The 17,524-nt window shown below is 36.7% G+C and overlaps 1 long non-coding RNA gene across 1 annotated transcript in view; it reads right to left on the bottom strand.

Moving 5' to 3' along the window:
• The window catches only part of LOC132440235 (uncharacterized), a 77,570-nt gene that overhangs the window by 14,610 nt on the left and 45,436 nt on the right, over positions 1-17,524 (bottom strand). The window contains exon 2 of the long non-coding RNA XR_009522541.1: positions 3,732-3,858. This is a non-coding gene — a long non-coding RNA (uncharacterized lncRNA). The remainder of the gene's footprint in view (positions 1-3,731; positions 3,859-17,524) is intronic.

Below are 17,524 nucleotides of genomic sequence, written 5' to 3'. Positions count from 1 at the left end.
ATCAGTGGAACAGGATAGAAAGCCAAGAGATAAACCCACGCACGTGTGGTCAACTAATCTATGACAAAGGAGGCAAGGATATACAATGGAGAAAAGACAGTCTCTTCAATAAGTGGTGCTGGGATAACTGAACAGCAGCTACATGTAAAAGGATGAAATTAGAACACTCCCTAACACCGTACACAAAAATAAACTGAAAATGGTTAAAAGACCTAAATGTAAGACTGGATACTATAAAACTCTTAGAAGAAAACATAGGCAGAGCACTCTTTGACATAAATCACAGCAAGATCTTTTTTGTCCTACCTCGTAGAGTAATGGAAATTAAAACAAAAATAAACAAATGGGACCTAATGAAACTTAAAAGCTTTTGCACAGTAAAGGAAACTGTAAAGAAGACAAAAAGACAACCCACAGAATGGGAGAAATATCTGCAAATGAATCAATGGACAAAGGATTATTCTCCAAAATATATAAACAACTCATGCAGCTCAATATTAAAAAAAAGAAACAACCCAATCCCAAAATGGGCAGAAGACCTAAATAGACATTTCTGCAAAGAAGACATACTGATGGCCAAGAGGCACATGAAAAGCTGCTCAACATCACTAATTATTAGAGAAATGCAGATCAAGACTACAATGAGCAATCACTGCACACCAGTCAGAATGGCCATCATAAAAAAATCTACAAACAATAAATGCTGGAGAGCGTGTGGAGAAAAGGGAACCCTTGTACACTGTTAATGGGAATGTAAGTTGATACAGCCACTATGGAAAACAGTATGGAGGTTCCTTAAAAAACTAAAAATAGAGCTATCACATGACCCAGCAATCCCACTACTGGGTGTTTACCTAGAGAAAACTATAATTCAAAAAGACACACGCACCCCAATGTTCCTGGCAGCACGGTTTACAATAGCCAGGTCATGGAAGCAATGTAAATGCCCATCAACAGATGAATGGATAAAGAAGATGTGGTACAATGGAATATTACTAGTCATAAAAAGCAATGAAATTGGGTCATTTGTAGGGATGTGGATGGACCTAGAGACTGTCAGACAGGGTGAAGTAAGCCAGAAAGAGAAAAACAAATATTGAATATTAACACATATATGTGGAATCTAGAAAATAGTACAGATGAACCAGTTTGCAAGGCAGAAATAGAGCCATATATGTAGAGAATAAATGTAAGGACACCAAGGAGGGTGGGTGGGATGAACTGGGAGACTGGGATTGACATATATACACTAATATGTATAAAATAGATAAATAATTAAAACCTGCTGTATAAAAAAATAAAATTAAAAAATTCAAATTAAAAAACGATGAAGAAATCCTTTAAAATAAATAAATAAAGCAATAGTTGCCCAATATTAATGTGAGTAAGAGCTTGTAAAAACATGGATTTTGCATCTGTGAACCTGCATTTTAATGAAGCACCACAGATAATTTTATATAGGTTCATTTTGGACAATACTGACATAATGATTTCTAGGAATAATTTACATGTAGTGCTATAAGTGGTGTTCAATTTCAAATGAAAAGCTTTTTGGATTTTGCAATAAAATAAATCTGTTAAGGAAAGAATGTTTGTATCCCCCCCGAATTCATATGTTGAAGCACTAACCTCCAACACGATGGTATTAAATGGTAGGGTCTTTGGAAGGTAATTAGCTCTATATGAAGTCATAAGGATGGAGCCCCCATGATAGGATTAATGCTCTTCTAGAAATTGGACAGGCACAGAGCTTCCACAGTGTGAGGACACACTGTGAGAATTTGGTTATCTGTAAGCCAGGAAGATGGTCATCACCAGAACCCAACCATACTGGCACCATGATCTCAGACTTTCAGCCTCAAGAAGTGTGAGAAATTAAATTCATGTTTTTTAAGTCTCCTAGGATGTAGTATTTTGTTATGACAACAAACTGAATAATACAAACCCAAATCATCCCAAGCATTTATTTGACTTAAAACATGCCCTCACAATGAGATATTACTTCACACTTGTCCCAACAGCTAATCATCAAAAAGTCTACAAACAACAAATGTTGGTGAGGATGTGGAGAAAAGGGAACCCTCTTACACTGTTGGTGGGAATGTAAACTGGTGCAGCCACTATGGAAAACAGTATGGAGGTCCACAAAAAACTAAAAATGGAAGTACCATATGATCCAGCAATTCAACTGCTGGATATATATCTGAAGAAAAAAAAATACTAATTCAAAAAGATACATGCATCCCAAAGTTCATGACAGCATTATTTACAATAGTTAAGATATGAAAGCAAAATAAGTGTCCATCAACTGATGAGTGGATAAAGAAGATGTGGTGTATGTATAAAATGGAATACTACTCAGTCATGAAAACAGAATGTAATTCTGCCATTTGCAACAATGTTAATGGACCTAGAGGCTATTATGCTTAGTAAAATAAATCAGACAGAGAGAGACAAATACTGTATGTTGACACTTATATGTGGACTCTAAAAAAATAAAACAAATGAATATGTATAAAAGAAAATAGAAACGTATTCACAGATATAGATAAACTAGTAGATACCAGTGGGGAGAAGGAAGGAGGGAGGGGAAAGATAAAGGTATGGATTTAAGAGCTACAAACTACTACATATAAAGTAAATGTGCATCAAGGATATATTGTACAGCACAGGAAAATATAGCTATTATTTTGTAATAACTTTAAATGGAGTATAATCTATAAAATATTGAATCTCTATGTTGTATACCTGAAATTAATGTAATCATCTATACTTAAATAAAAAATAATAAAAAAGGATGTGACAATATATAAAACATGAAATACTTATGACAGAATAATATAAAATGTATACTCATTTCTGACATATTAATTTGGTTTATCTGTCTCCATATCTTTACTGCATGTTTTTTTTTCTTTTTTTTTTTTGCGGTACGCGGGCCTCTCACTTCTGTGGTCTCTCCCATTGCGGAGCACAGGCTCTGGACGCACAGGCCCAGCGGCCATGGCTCACGGGCCTAGCCGCTGCACGGCATGTGGGATCTTCCTGGACCGTGGCAGTAACCCATGTCCCCTGCATCGGCAGGCAGACTCTCAACCACTGCGCCACCAGGGAAGCCCTACCCTAAGATTTTATCACAAATTGCTAATGAAAATAAAGCTGTTAGTGGAGTTTCAACATGCATAGGTAAATGAGAACACAGAACTCCCCTTTCGCATGCCCCATTCTCCTCCTTCTAACTCCCTATGTGAACTCACTTTGTGCCAAGACCAAGAAGCTGTGCCCCAATAAGAACCAAGCTGATTTCCTCACACTGACTGGGGCTATTGCTCACTTAGAAGACTTGATGCTTAATTTTGATAAGCAACTAGAAGACCATGGAGACAACATATAAAAATGATTTGTCTTGGGAGAAAATACTAAAGAGGGTTAATGTGCTGTTCCACATGTCTAACCTCCTGGGATTAAACCACAGACACCAAGATCACCAAGTGTACTTGGCAACAATGCGCTAAAAATGAAAAAAAAGAAGCATCATACTGTTATTGTATTCATTTTCCCCCAAGGCACTCTCTGAGAAACACCACACCCTCTAAGGGAATTGAGAACAGCTTCCTTGTGGGGTAGGTTATATAATATATATGCATCTTTTCCCAAGCAGTTAAATCATATCCAGCTATCAGCACACCTTACTTAAGATGATTGTAATGTATGAGATTAAATGTTCCTACCTGATTGGAAACCTTCTTGTCCTCAATTCATTGGCTATACTGGAGTTTTTTTCTTGGGTCAGACCTTCCGACTTCTACCAGAAATCATTCCTTTGGGGAAACCAGGCCTTCCCAGAAACTCAGGAAACTGAAATGGTGACAAGCAAGAGAGAAGGAAATTATTTGGACACATAGACCTCAATTGTTTGGTTTTAAGTAAATGTCCAAGCAAACATCTTCTAAATGGTATAATAACTTTAGGGAAATTCACGGTTTATAAGTTTGTGTGCTCATAAACTGAACATATTATGATAAGAGTACAGGTTGCATTTTGTGTCTTCAACTCAAGCAAAGACTTCAAAAAAGGCCCAGTTATCCTTTGTTCATTAAGACACAAAGAGAGGGCAAAAAGGGCAAGTTTCTAAGTCTTTTTCTTTACAATTTACTTCCTTTCTTCAGTCTTCATCAAGATCTTCAGGAAATTAACTTTACTAAAGTTAATTATTCATAAAATAAACATAGGAACCTGCAGAAGACTATTTCACAGAGACCTGTAATGTACAATATCCATTGCATACATGCACCATGAGCTTGTCTTTTCTAGCACTGGCATACACAAAACTCTGTGTGTGTGTGTGTGTGTGTGTGTGTGTGTGTGTGTGTGTGTGTGTGTGTGTGTGCGCGTGCGCGCACATGTGTGTCTTTTTTTGTGATGGAGCCATAGGGAGAAAATAAATCTATTGGCTGCAATTCAGTGATGTAGAAAGATTTAAGGGTAAAGGAAAAGGCTACATCAAGTGAAACAATAAAGTCATGAGGTTGTGGTTCCATAATAATAACAATAGCAGTCTTCTGTAACCAAGGGAGCAGGCTCCTCAAATTATAGTCACACCTGTTAGACCATCTGCCCATAAATTACACACTATCATTAATGGAAAGCAAATGGCACTGTCTCTCCTTCCCTTTATCCATTGGCCATCCTCATATAAACTCTTTTTCTCTTCAAGGTCATGCTCTTTCCTATCTGTTTAAAAATATTAGGATTTAGGAGGAGTGATACGTAATGTGCCGTGCCTTGGTACTTGTACCAGTGACGGCTCTGTAAGGAGCACTGGGTCGTTAGGAGGCTATCAATTGAATTCCCCTAGAAGCAGAACCTGAGGAAATAATTTGAATGCAAACTGTTCATCTGGGAGGTGCTTCCAGAAAACTCAGAAGTGGAGTGGGAACTGAATATGGAGGCATGGAAGGAAGCCAACAGAGGTGCATTACTGAATAAATTACTCCTGCAGGGAACTGCTGCCAGTACTTCAGGGGAGTTCTGTGAAACTCTACAGAACATGTCTCAGAGTTATCCCAAGAATCGGTGAGAAACTTGAAGTACTTATCTTCCAGTCCCCTCTGTCCTTGGTTGAAAGCTACACCCAGATACATTAACTCCTGCACACTTCTGGCCTGCCCTAAGGTGGATAATTGCAGGTGGCAGCATGATCCTATCAGCATATACTGGAATGATGAGTGCTGGGGAGATATGAGTGGAGCATTGAAACCATCTAATACAGTCGGGGCAGGAGATATTAATTATTGGCTTGAAAGTCCAAATGGATAACCTTAAATTCCTGGGTTTATGGTTTTACTTTGAGGTATTTAAGCATGATGTATGAGTAAAAATTTCCTCTATTAAATCAAGTTTAAGATCCTAAGTCCCTAATCTTCTGGAAAACTGTGGGTATCTTGTAACGGATTTTTTAAAAGTAACATGATTAAGAGTTCAAATTGACCATTCATTCATTCAAACATTCATTCATTCAACAAACATTTATTGAACACCTGAAGTATGTTATGGGTTAAACTAGGCACCAGTGTTACTGTTACTAAAATCATTATCGTGCCACCTAGAATTCAATGTATTGTGACACTCAAATAAGAAAACCCATAGTTACTGTAAAAATTATTACAGAGTGCTATAGGAAGACACGGTAAGACCTTAATTCATGCTGTGGACAGTAGTATATGGGCGATATCAGTAGGGCTTCCTGTAGAAGGCAATTGAAATGGATATGTAATATGAATGAAGGGTGAATTTTTGAGGAAAAGAGAAGATAAATTCATGGTTGCCAGAAAATGAATGGTTAAGGATCAGTGCAGAAAGGAGTTCCATTCATAATCAGTATAAGAAATGCTCACTGGGGCTTACCTGGTGGCCCAGTGGTTGAGAGTAAACCTGCCGATGCAGGGGACACGGGTTCGTGCCCTGGTCCGGGAAGATCCCACATGCCGCGGAGCAGCTAGGCCCCGTGAGCCATGGCTGCTGAGCCTGCGCGTCCGGAGCCTGTGCTCCGCAACGGGAGAGGCCACAACAGTGAGAGGCCCGCGTACCGCAAAAAAAAAAAAGAAAAAAAAAAGGAAATGCTCACTGGATTGTAAGAAAAGAAGACAATGGAGAGGGTGGTAGAAGCCAGATCATGCATGGTCCATGTATGTATAGTGAGTGCTATGGTCTAGTCTTTGTGTTCCCCTCCAAATTCATACGTTGAAATCTTAATTTTCGTAGCTGATAGTATTAGTAGGTGGGGACTTTTGGAAATGATTTTGGTATTAGTGCTCTTATTAAAGAGACTCCACAGAGCTCCCTAAGCTCTTCTGCCATGTGAGGATACAATGAGAAGTCTGTGATTCAGAAGAGGGCCCTCATCTGACCATACTGGCACCCTATTCTTGAACTTGCAGCCTCCGGAACCGTGAGAAAAAAAATTCCTGTTGTTTATGAGCCACCCAACCTGCAGGATAATCTTACAGCAGCCCAAAAGGACAAAGAGAGTTTGGATGTGAGATTTTACTCCAAGAAAGATGGGAATCCATTGAAGGATTTTACCTGGTAACTTAGAAGAGAGAAAAGTTTCATAACACAATCAGGTATTTTTATAAGAAAAATTTGTTTCTTTTTCAGAAAGATCACTCTGGAAATACAGTGACTAGATTTTTGGAGAAGTGTGATGGCAGGCCCGGATATAGAAAGATGAGTTAGTAGTCCATTAATATAAGTCAAACAAGAAAGTGGATATAAAAAGTGTGAATTTGTGGCTGAGAGTTCTTTTCTTTTAGTACTTGAAAAATGTTATGTCAATGCTTCTGACTCCATAGTTTTAGACAAGAAATATGCTGTCATTGGAATTGGTTTCTCAATAAGTGATGCATTGTTTCTGCCTGTGCACTTTCGAGATTTTTTTTGTCTCTACTTTTCAGAAGTTTAATTATGACGCGTCTTGACAAGGATACCTTTGTGTTATTCCTCTTTGGGTTTGCTCAGATTCTTGAATTTGTGCTTATGTCTTCTAAAATATTGGGAACTTTTTAGTCATTATTTCTTTGAATACTTTGTCAGTCCTACTTGCTCTCTTCTTTCATTCTGGAACTTTGATGATATGAATGTTAGTGCTTTTGTTACTGTTTACAGGTTCTTGAGATCCTGTTTTTTCTCCCATCTCTACCTCTCAGTCTATTTTTCTCTGTACATTTGGGACATTTTATTGATCTCTTCTAAGTTCATGATTCTATGCTTTGTAATCTCCACTCTACTCTTGAGCAAAGTTTTTTGATTGTTGTATTTTTCAGTTCTACTGTTCTCATTTGTTTTTATTCTTATAACTTCTAGTTCTTTGTTTACATTTTCTATTTTTCCCATTTCTGTCAAGGAACACATAATTGCTAATTGAAGCATTTATGTGACAGCTTATTTAAAATCCTTGTCTGATAATTTCAATAGATGTTTTATCTCAGTGCTGGTGTAGGTTTATTGTCTTTTCTCATTTATTCTGTGACTTTCTGGTTCTTGGTGCCATGAGTATTTTTCAATTGTATTCTAAACATTGTGAGTTATTATATGACTCTGTATCCCATTTAATTTATTATTACTTTTTAGAAGGAAGTCATCCTACTGGAGGTGTAGTATGAGGACTGAGGGGTTACATACAGATTTCCATTGGGCCCTACTGTCAATACCCCAGCAAAAGTGGGCACTTACATTGTCTCACTGAAGACAGATCAAGTAGAAGTTCAGCTATCCTATTGGCCCTTCTGACACCTTCCCCCCAAAAGTGGGAACATTAATATCATTGTGTTGCCTTTTAGTAGGAGTGGAAGTTCATCTCCCCAGTACATTTCTTGACACCAGGGGAGGGGAGAAGTGAAGTGTTTGCTTCCTTCCTCCCACTTCATTCCTTCTTGTTGATGCCGGATGTGGGTAGAGGGTCAGCTACCTGCTGGCCCCACTGACACCAGGGTAAGAGGAAGAGAACTGCCAACTAGCCCTGCTTGTGCCATCTCATTCTGTCTTACTGCCTCAGGACGGTTATGGGGATTCAGCACCCCATTGGGTCTCACTGACACCATGTGTTGGGGGTTAGTGGGGTGCCTACTCCCTCCAACCTGTAACATCCTATTCTTATTGATGTCGGGGAGAGACAGAGGCTAAGTCCCACCATTGGACCCCACGACTGTGTGAGGGCAGCCCAGTGTTAACTAGCCTGTCAGGCACCACCTTTGAAAGTCTCTTTGCTAATGCAAAGGGGTGGAGGCTCAGCTCACCATTGCACCACACTGAAACAGCCCTGGTGGCGAATCAGAGCGCTGCCTCTTCTGGAGGGCAGGAGTGGGGTAGTGTGGAAGATCAAATCCTAGCTTGGCCCAACTGAAACCACAGGACATAGGGGACGGGTGCAATATTCCACTGGCACTTGGCTCGAGTAGTGTGTATATTATTGCCCAAATGGTTTTCTGTCTTTGGCAACCCCTTTCCTCATACCTTGGCTAGGGGGAACGGGGGTTTTGTGTTTTCTTTTTTGAAGCTTTCTTGTCTGTTGTTCTGTTGGTGGTTATTGATTGGGGGTTCCTGTAATACCCTCTCCAGGATGTATGGGAAGCAACAGGAAACACAGGGGACTCATCACCATGTTATTCCTCAAGTCCCAAAGTCCCTAGTTAAGTCTGCCTTCTCATTTCCACCTTTCAGTGTCTTCCTATGTTTGTTTGTTGTTATGTTCAGGGTTTTAGTTTTAAGTGGAAGAACCTGGGAGAAATGGGCTACTTCATCTTCTTGGAAGCAGAGGTCTGGAGGCCTACTGATGTTACAAAGCACTGCTGACTGTAAATTAAAATTTGATGATATACACCTTGCCCTTTAAGAATTATTCTGCTAGATGATGTGGCTTCCCAAAGTAGCTACAATTTGATTTTCATACTTCTAAAAGTCAAGTGTTTTGCTGGAGTTGAAAGTTAAAGATAAGCAAGAGATGAGGCTAAGATGATCTATGTGGTAACAGATTAAAGTTGGAAACATCAATATACATTCATGTTTAGCTTAATATTGCTTCATATTACCTTAATACACATGGTTATGTAGAGAGATACTTATAGATATGTGCATATACATGGGTAATGTACACACATACTATCTCTTTGCTCTGTCAGCTGAGAAGACCTAGAAGCAATGACATCCGGGCAGCAATTAGCACACCCCACACCCAGATCCTGCTGTCTAATACTGTTCTCCACTGAAAAGACCTAGTTATCCTTGAAGAAATAGCTGATTCTAGGACTGGGGCAGTAAATATACAAGATTTATATACAAGACCATCTTATAGTGTCAGAAAGTTAGGAAGTTCCAAAAAAATATATAGGATGGGGATACCTCAGAGTGGCACACGAGCCACTGAACTGAAAAGAGTTCACAAAGGTCAGGACTAGAGCAATTTGAGGAACAAAGTAACTAATGTAGAATTAGATTATAACCCAAAGTATGAAATAAAAATCCATGAGTTCTTCTGATATAAATAAATAATTGGATACATAAATAAATGCGGGAGAATAGATAAATCTCCAGTGCAAAAGAATTCCAAATAGTTTATGTAGTACTCCATCTTAAGCATAACTCTCTATTCCTTAGTTGTGGGCTGAGCATATTGACTTCCTTCCAAAAAGTACAATATGGAGAAGGGAAAACAGTCATTTTACAATGGAGAAACCTGAAAAACACTACCTCAGCCTGGTGATCAAGGTCGACCTCAGCATTCATAATGGATGTGATCTGACAAAATAACCCTTCTACTCTTGTGGTCTTCCTCCCCAAAACACATAATCCCAATATTATCATGAAAAAGGCATCAAACAAATTCTAGTAGTGGGCATCCTACACAAACCTAACTATTCAAAATTGCCAAGGTCATGCAAGGAAAATCTGAGAAGCTATCAAACCCAAGAGGAGCCTAAGAAAACATGGTAACTAAATGCAATATGATGTTTTGGATGAAATCCTGGAATAGAAAAAGGACATTAGGTGAAAACTAAGGAACTGGACTAATGTATGGACTATAGTAAACAATAATGTATCAATATTTGTTCATTGATTGTAACAATGTAACATACTAATATAAGTTGATCATCATAGAGGGAAATGGGTATAGTGTATATAGAAACACTTTATACTATCTTCTCAATTTTTCTGTAAAATTAAAACACTTCTAAAAAATAAAGTCTACAAAAATGTTGTGTTTTCTTGTTTTATGATTATGTGCCTGTATTTCCTAATAAATATGTAAATTTGCTTTGCCTTCCTTGATACTGATATTAAAGAAAATACTAAGTAACTCTGAAAGAATTTGTAACTCCAATTTAACAAGCAATAATTCTTGGTATTAACTTTTTAGGAGAACCCACTGAATAAATCAAAGCAAATTGTCTTTAAAGGCTGAATTTCTTTTTAGTGTTTAATCTTTTATATGATTAATGCATACCACAAGCATGGTTCTGTTTCAAAGGGCAGAAAACATTGATTGTAGACAATGTCTAAAATACAGTGAAATATTAATGTATGATGCTATAACAACTTTAATGTATTTTATGTTTTCAAAATGATGAATTGTTATTTCAGTCAATAAAGTATTCACTTTTATACATTTCCTACCCACCTTTTCCCAGAACACCCACAAGGAAATGATACTATCATCTGATATTAGGTTCATCAATTTAAATTGGAGTTTTTGGTAGCTGTGGTTGCCAATGGTACTGGAACGTGTGATATTTTTACAAATCCTCTCCATGGCAAAATCTGATCTTCACAAGGTAAATCACAGTAGATGCCTAAAGCCAAATGACATATAGCTTTGTAGCTAGATTACCATGCACTTTACTTAGAGGCACAAGAGAATGTAGAAAAGGCCATTTCTCCTTCTGTCTTTTTCTGCTCAAAGGTCACTCACCATCTTACTTTTTTTCAGCCATCTCAGAAGTTTTCCATAAATTTAGACTATATAATGTCACTTAATGTGAATGTAGCTCAACATTCTGTTTTAGTACAGCTAATCTCACATTATTTTATTGGTCCTAAATATGTAAATCATCAGCAAATTTTTGTAGTTAACTTTTTTTTTTTGATGTGGACCACTTTTTAAAGTCTTTATTGAATTTGTTACAATACTGCTTCTGTTTTATGTTTTGGTTTTTTGGCTGTGAGGCATGTGGGACCATAGCTCCCCGACTGGGGATTGAACCCACACCTCCTGCATTGGAAGGCGAAGTCTTAACCACTGGACCGCCAGGGAAGTCCCTGTACTTAACTTTTAAAAATAATTAAAATAAGCTATTCAACACATTTTTCCTTAAAAAAAAAAAAAACAATTCTTCTTAGGCTGGCCCTGGGCACATACATGACTTTGACATTTTTTCCATGGACTATTTTCTTATCTGTTCTACCGTGTCACATTTGTTCTACCTTCTCAAAAAGAAGCATTTAAAAATTCATCTACGTGTTCATGCATCGGTACATTTATTAAATAAATCTATTGAACACCTACATATGGCACAGAAGAAAAGGCAGAAAACTAATCTGGGTTGCACAGAAAGTAATGAACTCAGTTAAACTTTTTTGTGAAAACAGGTGTTACTCAATCTACTGGAAATTACATTTCATTATGGGGACTCACAGACTCAAGGAAAACCAAGACCTAAATAATAATAAAGTAATAAAAGCACTAGCCATTTACTTAGTGCCTGCTTGTACCTGACTCTGAAACTCTAAAATCATTACGGATGTTTTGAGGATTGTCTGATATAATTGTAATCTCTATTTTACAGATGAAAATAACAAGGTTCAGAGACATTAGGTTACTTGCCTAAAGTGAGGTGGCCCAGACACTACAGAATTGGAAATTGAACCTTAGACTTCATGATGCCAAAGTCTGTGCTTTTAATCACAATGTGTGTGTGTGTGTGTGTGTGTGTGTGTGTGTGTGTGTGTGAGAGAGAGAGAGAGAGAGAGAGAGAGCGAGAGAAAGAGACAGAATGTGTTTAATAGAGAACTTCTGAGAAATGGCAAGAAAACTGCCAGGTATCCATAAAACAATAATTTAGGAGCTTCTTACTATACAAATAATTGTTAATCATATGGCTGAACTAAGGATCTCTCTCATTTTTGAACTAAGAAATCAAAAGCTTCCAGAAGTTGAGTCTAAATTTTACACTTACATAAGATACTTCATACAGAATGCTAAAGTATAATAACAAAAGAGCTCTGGAAGCTGGAAGCATTCATATTAGTATGATTTCATAATGTGGATAATAGAGGATTTAAGAAATTGGCAGATACAACTGCAGACTCATTTGTTATCATTCCTGTGAAGGGCAAGATAAATGAATAAAATGAGAAAAATGAAAAAAGAATGGCTAGCAATTTTAGGTAGTTTGCTTAATCTCCATACTAGGAAAGACTAAGCAAAACAAAAAAATCTCGAAATTTTATTTTGAAAGGACCTACAAGTGTATATGGCCTTTTTATACCAAATAACTTGGAATTATGAACTGTCAAATAAGTCTAATCTTCTCTGATGATAAAATTGCTGAGTTTATTTGAAACTATAAATGAAAAATGAGGTAATAATCAGAAATTCTTAAGAAAAGGAGTAGACAAAACAAAATTATAAGAGTTATGTTAAAAAATATTTTGAAACAAATATTACATCCCCATTACTGGTACAGAGCTTTTAAAACCTTATTTTGGTTTTAAGTTTTAATAAATATTGATATGTTTACATAATTACTGTCATAAGGAAGACACAATTTTAGGTCAGCTTTCTTCATCCTTTCTTTATTAAGCATTATTCTATTTTGCTCCATCATCTTGTAATTATAATATAGTAACTGTGTAATTTTCTACTAAGTGGATATAATTTCCTAAACTGTTTTCCTACTGTTAACAATTAAAGGTGTTTCCAATTTTTTGTTATTACAAATGACATGACAATGAGCATTTTTATATAATAATTTTCTGGATTATAAATTATTTATCGGCATAAGCTTCCAGAATTAGAATTAATGTGTAAAAAGCTATTAACATTTTTATCTTGCTAGACATTGCCAAATTACTTGTCAAAAGATGGAACCAAATTATATTGCAAAAATCTTTGCCAACAGAAGACATTATATATATAATTTTTGATTTTGCTAAATTAATAAGTTGGAAATCTATGTTCCATTTCTTTGAGTTCTTTGATAACAGAGTGCTGCTGGAGGCTGGGAGGGCAGCCATGTCCATGAAGGCTCCCCAGAGTTGGAGCAGGGAAGTGGAAAAAGGTAAAAAAAATACTAACTGTATTTCCTCGATTGTTATCTCTCACTCTTTCCTGCCTCTGTGTAACTTATATCCAGGTAGCTGGAGAAAAATCATGTGGCAGGGCAAATTGGTATTCCAATAAATTAATAATCACCAACTTCAAATGGATTTTCAAGACTGGAAATATTGCTCTGACTTACAGTAAGTTCTTTCTAATTCTCCTTAAGGACTATTTTCTTAGAAGCTTTACCTACCCTCCTCAAATTTTCCTCCATCCTCTCTACTTCCTTCACTCTGAGCTGGTGAGGTGCTTCATAACTCATTAAGAACACAGAAGTCAGTAAATAGTCCACTGCCAAATCCGTTAATTCATTAGCATTTGCATTGATCTTTGTATTCCCTTTCACTACAGGAGTTAAAGTTAAAAGGCCACGTGCACTACAGATAGCATTTCATTTTCTCTCATCTTCTCAAGTACTTCACAGCACTGCATTTTCTACAACCCATCTACTCCTTATGAATGATTCTTGCCAAAATTCAACCTCATTCTAGACTAGTAACTCCAACTTAAAATGTTAAAAACTATACGTGTAACATGAAAGCCTCCCTCCTCCCCTAATCCCTGCATATCTTCTTTAGCCAATTCATGTCTGAACTTTTCAAAATTGTTATCTTCATATATTGTTTCCATTTCCTCACGTCCCATTTACTGTCTAATTTACCTCCACCTGACTTCTCTCACCATAATCTCTCTGCCCACTGTCCTGAAATTTTACTTATGAAGGTCACCAGCGATCTCCATGTCAGCATAGCCAATGAATAGTTTTTGTCCTATTTCTAGGCTCTTTCCTTCTTTAAAAAAGAAAAAGAAAAACAAAAACCCTTTTTTTTCTTCTATGCTTTTACACTCGCATCAACTTCTGTCCTGGTATATTTTACTGGCTTTCTGTGTTTAATCTGATTTCTAACATTCTATGAGTTTCCTTTATCTTCAGTGGAAGTTAGTTCTCATAATAACAGTACTAGTAGCAGCAGTCAATACTTCTATAATGCTTATCATGTGCCAGACACTATTCTAAGACACTGTTTAAATACATATATATAGACACACACACACACACACACACACACACACACACACACACACATATATAGTTTTCCTCCTCATAGGTGTATGAAATAAGCCTATTATTATACCATGTTACAAATGAGAAAACTGAGGCAATGAGAGGCCAAGGTCACATGATCAGTACTTGGTGAAGCCCCGCCTGAGTTAATGCTGGAACTTTAGAGTAGACAAGTTAAATAATGTCTCACAGATTGGCCTTAAAACTGAGCAACATTTAGTTAATGACTTGTGAAGTATCAGAAAAAAAATGGAACATTTTAAATTGAATGGGAACTACTAAGTTATATATCAGTAACTAAGAATGACTCTTATTAAATGAAATTATTTTTCATTATTCTTTTGAAAGAAGAATATTCTTGTGTTAGTGTTTTACAGTTTTTTTCATTCACATATTTATTCATTTATTAGATACAGACTTCCTACACACCTTCTATGTGCCAGTGTCTGCTGCAAGCCTTGGAAGTTTCAGTGGTGAGCAAAAAATTACAAAGTCCTTGCTCTTAAGCAAATGTCCACTGGTGGAGGAAAACAGAGTAAACATGTACATAAATTTTGTACAGCGACAGAAATACGACTGGACAATGGGATGGAGAGGCACTGAGGAGGCAGGTCTCTTTGGTCAAGATACTAGTGGTGGCGTTTGAACCGAGACCTTAATGAACAGAGGGAAATTGGTCTGGGTAGAAGGATTAGCCAATCTAAAGCTGGGAGAGCAAGAAATAGAGATTGTTGCATCTGAGGGACTGAAAAAGACAACTGTGCCTCGAACCCCATGAAGGTCAGGGAAAGATGTAGCAAGTGACCAGAGCACATGGCCCCTGTGAGCCTGGCTAAGTAGTTGAAAACTTAATCTCTTTACAATAGATAGCCTTTAGAGGTTAGAAGCAGTGCAATAATAGCATCGGATTTGTGCTTTTTAAAAGACTACTTTGACTGTTGAGTGTCCTACAAAAGCAAAATACTTGTGTCTCTGTGAAGTGCAGATAGTAAATTTTCAAAAGCCCAATGAGCTCATAAGCAGTTGGTTTACTAACTGTAATCATTTATCTTAACTAGACTTCATTAATATAAGCTTGGTGACCTTGAGGTACTGGGACATATTAGATTAGGGCAACCCAACTATTTTCAAATAGTGTGATTTGAAAAATTCTTGAAATTGTTGGGGTTCAGGAAGATTATTTTATTGCTGGGGCTGGATGGGAACTTTAGAATAAGAAAAGAAAGTATGATGGCTGGCTTCCATCTATTCTCCCTTTCTGTGGGAGAAATGATGGTGGGGTGACTACTTTGCTGTTGACCCAATGCTTAAATTTCAGAGCTAGTTCAATCCAGTAAATATTTGCTGAACAACTATTATATGTTAGGCACCTAGCTGGAACTGGGAATATAAAGAGAATAATTAATAATAAAAGCAGGTATTACTAACAAGACACAGGCACTGTGCTAATGCTTAACATGCACCATCTCAAGTTACATTAAGTTACACACTAACCATATGGGGTAGGTGCATTTATTATACCATTTTCTGGGTGAGAAATCTAATCCCTTTAAGGGGCTTAAGTTATTCTCCAAGGTGACACAGCTAGTTAGGGGCATAGGCAGTACTTGGACTCAGGTCTGGTATCAGCACCAATTCTCTTAGCCATTATGCTCTCTAAGGACCTTACTTGAGAAGTTCAGGATTATACATATATGGGTACAACCAACCCTAAGACCATCTGGCAAAACTGGCTGCTTGAGAGGTCCTGGATTTATGTAAGATGCTCTTGGAATGGAGAATAGAAAGATAGAGTGGAAAATCTATTGGTTCTGCCAGCTTCTCCTGCTTGTTATCAGCGCAATTTTCTCCTAGTTTATGAAACGATAACAGTTCGCTATTAGAATTTAAATGCCATCAATATAAGATATGGAGATATGTGAAGCCTACTACACTTTCTTCGTAAACTAGTACTATAACATCATAAATTCCACAGTACAATGATTTAGTTGAAAGATAAAATTCATGCAGAGTACACTATTTGTTTAAACTTCAAAAAAATCAAAAAGGATTGCTATACCTTGGCGCACTCTTCTTTGTAGAATACGTTAGAGCCGGCCTTTTTTGATTAAGAGCTACTGTTCTGTAGAGAACACTTTTTTCATATTCATAATCATCAGGCAAATCAAGGATCTGACTTCCTTAGAATCAGTGTTTTTTTCCTCACTTCTTAACAAAGAACAGAACAGCTGATAAGAAAACTAAAATCTCTTTTTTATTGATGTATAGATGATTTACGATATTATATTAGTTTCAGGTGTACAACATAGTGATTCAATATTTTTATAGATTATACTACATTTAAGTATCATAAAATGATGGCTATATTTCCCTGTGCTGAACAATAAAATCCATCTTTTGTTAAAAAAATAGCAAATGATGGAATGTTAGAAAATTAATTTATTTCCCATGAATAATGATCAATAACTATGGGACACTGGCCCATGGAAGTTAAGAGGCTTCTTTTTCCATGTGATTCTGAATACAAAATGTATCCATATTCAGGAATCGTTTTCAAAGTGAATTTTTTTGGTACCTTAATAATCATAATGGGTAGTAAGAGCAATTTGTTTTAACACTTATGTAGATAAGTGTTAAATATAAAATGATAAAACATAGGGTCTTTTCATTTTTTAATTTTAACTCTGTATATGAGACAAAGAAAACTAACTGCTTTCTATCATACTGTAGTTTTTGCTCAACTACTACTACCAAAATTCTTGAAAGATAGTATTACCTGTTTGTGTCCTTTCAGAACAACCCCCTTGCATACCAGTGCCATAAAAAAATCAATAGCCTTGAGAGACCTTTCAAGGAAATCATTTTTATTGATTCATCCCTCAAATATGACCTAATTTAGCAACAAAAGTATGCTGAAGTTTATCGTTTCTTCTCAGTGAATTAATAACTCTGGAAGATTTAAATGTCTTTTCCTAGATGACAGAGGTGGCTTCTATACACATACACAATGGACACATACACACAAATAACATCCTGATATCCATTTTACATCTGTAATTCCACCTGAATTCTCCCTGCCATTA

The sequence above is a fragment of the Delphinus delphis genome, chromosome 17 (genome assembly GCF_949987515.2).
Source record: "Delphinus delphis chromosome 17, mDelDel1.2, whole genome shotgun sequence".
NCBI lineage: Eukaryota > Metazoa > Chordata > Mammalia > Artiodactyla > Delphinidae > Delphinus > Delphinus delphis.
Note: the sequence above shows the minus strand (reverse complement) of the source record. Positions and strands in the feature narration are given on the sequence as shown.